The sequence below is a fragment of the Solanum verrucosum genome, unplaced genomic scaffold, assembly GCF_900185275.1.
Source record: "Solanum verrucosum unplaced genomic scaffold, falcon-dt-bn FXZP01000106.1, whole genome shotgun sequence".
NCBI lineage: Eukaryota > Viridiplantae > Streptophyta > Magnoliopsida > Solanales > Solanaceae > Solanum > Solanum verrucosum.
This window is the reverse complement of record NW_026020130.1, coordinates 2,222,175-2,227,940: the sequence shown is the minus strand read 5'-3', so window position 1 is coordinate 2,227,940 and position 5,766 is coordinate 2,222,175.

Here is a 5,766-nt window from a genome sequence, read left to right as displayed (position 1 = left end):
TTGAAAAATAATACAAAAGGTGCTCTCATTTTTTTATCTCTAACTACTAAAATGACCGGCGCACAAAATTTATAAAATAATACTTAAAATCTATCCGTCATTAAAATTAAAATATTATATTATTTTACATATAAGATTACGTAGTAACAAACATTAATAATATAAAGGAAGATGATAATTATAACATCTTATAATTTATCCTTCAATCATCTTTAATTTGATTTTATAATTTATCATTTTGCTTTCAGGAAGTGTTACTATTTGATATTTTTAGGAAATCAAATGAACATCAATCGGAGATATTAAATTTTCTAATAAATAAATAATTGTTGGTGAAGGGATAAATAAAATGTTGATTAAAGTGAACAAATATTTTAATTCTAACGTGTAGAAAGTTCAACCTTACCTTTTACTTTACATATATCATTTTAAAGTTTCCCATTTAAATGTATCATAAGTAATTATTAAAATGAAAAATTAAAAGGAGAATGTATCATATTGAACAATAATTCAACTTATTATATATACTTGAAAGGAAAAAAATATTACACAAAACTATTCAGTTTGTTTGGGTGTTTTTTAAAAATCAACATACCAGAGTGATAAATTTCAATTTGAAACTACACTTCTATTCCAATCGTAGTGTCGAGAAACACATCTATTGCTTCAAGAAAAGTATTTACAACTTGCAGTAAACTTGAGAATCTGTCCATATTTCATATTGAATATGAGCAATTAATTTATTGTGTAGTTATCTATGTCTTTGGGATTAAAAGAGGCTTCAGTCTATTCATATTCATCTATAGGTCATCTGGCACATCCTTGAACCTATGTCAAAAGTTTATTAATTCTTGTCTTTTTTTCATGGTTCACTTCACACATCAAGGTGCGATAAAGTTTATAAGGTTTTTATGTCCTTACAATGGCATACCAAATTTGAATTTTGTCTTCAAGAGATGATAGTATAAATATGTAAGGAATTTTTTTACTGTGCCTTCAACAATTCAGTAGAGAAAACTTGTGTTAATACTCATTAACATGTGTTATTTAACATGTACTAACAAATACTTATAACAATAATTTTGCAAAAACATAAACAGCAAAGTTTAAAACATGTTCTCAAAAACAACAATTAATAATATAAGCATAAATTAATGACTGTAGTAAAACATACCAGCATCTGTAACAATAGAATGAAATAGAAAGAAAAAAATCAAGCCCACTGAATGCACAGTCACACCTTAAGGAAATTATTCCCCCCTAGTACTCAAGGTTTAAAGGAATAGATCATCTCAGGATAAAACAATTATACTCCCCAGTGTATTCATACAAAAACAATGGTGTAGTGAGTCACTCAACAAGAGCAAAGGACACGAATATTTAATTGTGCAGAAGAAGAAAAAGAAAAAGTTCATAATTTTCGTTATTTTAAAATGAGAGGAAATCCCTCTAATTATAAAAAATCCTGCACCTGCAGTGCGCCCCAGACCAGCCTCAATAGCATGAGGGCTGGCGCGGTGCGCCACTCCTATGCCAGGGACGTCAAGTCTTTTCTGCCTCCGTTTTTCGTTCCATATTCGATCTTTCAAAACATGTCTTCGCTCTCTTAGTGATTTTTACTATCCAACCTACATCCAATCATCAAGAAATCCTATATATCAAGTCATGATCCTTGAATTCATGATTCAAATTCAAGGAAGAGTCAAGAGTAGAGTTCAAGAAAGTCTTTGAGTTATATTGTAAATCTTTCGAGATCGACTATCGATTTGAGTAAAGTTTTAGAAAGTTCATTTGAGTCTTTTCGAGGAGTCTTCTACAATATCTTTTAAATTGTTTCAAGACTCAAGTAAGTGATTATGCGAAGGAGGAGAATGCATTCATGATTCAACATTATCATTGAGATCCTTGAGGCAAGTCGTTCATGCCCCTAATTTCGCGTGAACTCCATAACTTGATTTTCTTTGAGAGGAGTAGTATCTTCAAGTTCTAAGTCTTGAGTTTTGAGTTCCTAATCATTTTGGGATTATATTCCTAATCATGGGACTACTATATGTTACTCATGAAGGTCCTTGATTTGAGTAGTTCATGCCCATAATTCTGCATGAACCCTATGAGTCGAGCAGTCTTGAGATTAGGAGTATTATTGAGTCATTGAGTTAATTAGTTCATGTCCATAATTTCGCATGAACCCTCTGAGTTTTGCATTCTTAAGATGAGTAGTATAATTGAGTCATTAAGTTCTGAAGTTGTTGAGTTCCGAGTATTGAATTCTATGTATGGTTATTGAAAACCTTGAATTGAGTAGTTCACGTCCATAATTTGGCATGAACCCTATTTTAAGAAGTCTTTTGCAAACCTTTTTAAATTTGTTTAAGACTTGAGCATATGAGTTGAGGAAGAGTAAAGTTGAGTTCATTTTCTTTAAAATGATATATGGGAACTAAGTAATACCAAGAGTAAATGTTTTTACATTTAAGCAGAGGGGAAACACTGATTTCCAAAAGAGTTTTCATGAGTAGTTCTGAGTACTATCTCTTTTAAGAGAAAGAGTTCTCAAGTATGAATCTAAGGGGACTATGTATTCCCAGAGTCATTAATTTTTACATTGATAAAATAGAAACTGAAATTTCTAAATGAGTTATGAGTTCAAAAATTATTTCAAGAGTAGTTACCTCTTTTAAGAGGTTAGTTTGAGAAATTATCTCAAACCACAGAAAGAGTTATGTTTTCTTAAAAACATATGAGCAAGTATATTTTGGGAGTAGTATTGAGCACCGATATGGGGGAGAGTTCATACAACTCACAGTTCCCATAAACCATGTAGCCAACGTGGGTAAAAAGGGTCATACTTTTTAGATGATTCCTTAATGATTTTTAGCATAGACTAGTGGATCCACTTAGCAGTAGGTTCTATACCCTGGAAAAATATAGGATAGTTCTGGCAGCGTGGGCTAGACGATGTATCATCACATAGCTTATAGTGATGGTTGTTGGTTAAAAAACCTCCCACAGAGTTATATTGTATTTTTATATACAAATTAAGTTATTATTGTATTTTTCAATACATTGAGTTGCTATCTATTGTTTTAAAAGCTTTCCAAATATTGCATCTTTTATTGTTGCTTTATCTAGAGTTGAGTATCTAGAGTTGAGTATCCAGAGTTGAGTATTCAGAGTTGTGTATCTTATTGTTGAGTTGAATCATGTTTCACTGAGTTGAATATCATGTTATTGAGTTGAGCCCTATTTTCTCTGAGTTGAGTTGAACTTTGTTTCTTTGAGTTGAGTGAATTGAGAAAAGGTAAGTATGTTTCTTTTCCACCAGTTTAAGCTTATATTTATGCTTTAGAATTCTCCTTACATGCTCGTACATTCCATATACTGTGCCATTTGGCTTGTATCATTTCATGATGTAGATACAAGTATCCAAGATCATCAACAGACGTTTCATTGAGGTCGTGTGATATTTCAATCAACTTTGGTGAGCCTTCTTACATTTCGTAGGACTTCACCTTTACCTTACAGTTAGTAGTTTTAAGATGTCGTGAGTCTTGTCCTAATATCCTTTTGTAATAGTAGAGGCTTCATAGATAGACAAAGTTGAGTAGTTTTCAGCATGTATCTTCTTTGAGTTGTTTTTTTTTTTTACAATCTCTAAGTTTATATTTTGAGTATTGTTCAGATTATTTTAAAGATTGAGTATTTGAGTTTATTGAATTTAATTCAGTTTTAAGCTTTTATATGCTTGAGTTAGTCTTCCGCTTGTAGTCAGCCAGGATGAGGGTTTGCTTGGGGACCAATAATGGTTCTCGAGTGCCAACCACGTTCAGGGTGTTGACTTGGGTTGTGACATTGAAGTTGAATTCGAAGTGGGTTTGCTTGTAATTGCTAAATTTTATGTTATCCGTGGTTTCTTTCATGGAAGGTATAATTTCTTTACTTTTTGTGGTGGGTGGCTAAAACCCCAAGATCTAGGGGTATAGTTATGGAGTTGGTTGTTGATTTAATGTAGTGGGTATTGTGTTATGCTATTTTTTTGTTGTTATTCATATATGAATTTGGGCCAATTAGCATGGGGTTAACTTATGAGTTAAGGTTTCAAACTTAATTCCTACTTTCGATCTCTGGCTGACACTAGAAAGAGATTGATTGAACTAGGTGATTAGTGTGATACTAGAATTTAGGTTTGATGTCTGCAACTTGCTTGAAAAGTAAAGGTTATGGGTCAAATCCATTTGCCATATATCTGCATCAAAAGAGAGAATAGAGTAAGCTATTTGGTTGTTTAGATTGACATACAAATGAGGCAAAAAGGAGATTCTATGCAAGGATGCTATGAGATCGAAAGAAGATTAGCGTCATTGAAGATGACCTTGCCTATTCATGAATGTTCATCACTATAGAGTAACACAATTACCCTTTTGTGACATTGATTTCCGATCCCTGCACCCCTAGATTACTTGTTATTTCTTGAAGATTTGGTAATTTTAGTTTAATTATGACCAAATGACTTTACAATCCAAACTTTTTAACTGAATTCTCTACGATATATCATTCCATGTGGGATTCGACCTCGACTCTTCGTTAGGTATTTTTATTGATGACGACCATTGTCTCTTTTAATTGGTTTTAAATAGTATATTTGAGCGTTATCATCATGCGGGGCAGCTTGGAGTTCGGAGACTAGGGTGAGCTCCTGGCCTTCGGAGTTGCCGGTTTCCATCTATTGTCTGTTAGACATAGTATTTATAATGTATTGGGAGACATTTTGTACTTATATTGTATTTGTAAAATCCTTATACTCTTATTTTGGATTAAATGTTCGACTACTGGCTGATGTCAGGTCTTGGGATGGTTTCTGTTTTGTATCTCTATATTGTTTACCATTTCTTCGCTTGTTTTGAACTTTATGCATCTTGTAGTTGGCTTCCACTTGATAGTCAGTTGCTTATGGCTCCGGACTAAGGGTTAGGCTTACCTACTAGTGGGGTGTAATAGGTGCCATCATGACTTAAGAAGTCGGGTCATGACAAGTATTTTGGCTCTTGGATGCGCACAAATACTTTAGTGATCTCTTTTTCAGATATGGGAGATTGAACTCTAACAGACTCTTTTCTCCACCTGGATGCATGCTCACAATAGATTTTGGTGGAGTTTTGCCTGATATTTTCCAAAGAGTATCTGTCTGGAATGATCTCTACGTTATAATCAAATCTCTCAATAAAGTCTTTAGCTAAAGCATTCCAACTAGAGCATTGCTTCATGTCTTGGGAGGTGAACCATTCCAAGGCCTCCCGTTCAAACTTTGACTAAAGAGTCAGGAAGGTTGACTTGCATTGAGCCAAGGTCTTCTTGTTGCTCTCTTAATGTTTGTTGATGCAAATAGATATGTAGTCTCAAATCTTTCTAATACCAAAGGTAAAAAATATTTCAAAAATAGGGGTTGGGCCTTGAAAGGCCACCTATGTATCTCACAAAATATAATTCATTCCCTATGTAGCTCTACTTTGTATGAGGATAATTGATACTTCATTCATTCATGACTTTATTACATGAAAATTGAAAACAGACAATAAGAAAAACTTCTAGAAACACGTACTATGCCTTTCCTAAGGCTTCTTTTCCAAACTATCTAATCTCCTTGTTAGTTTGACTCTTTACTGGTATCCAAGAGGTCACTTAAGATGGATCTTTTCCTTGTTGACCAAGCACTCCAAATCACAATGGAATGTGAGACACTTCTCGATGTCGTGACCCTTTGTGTCA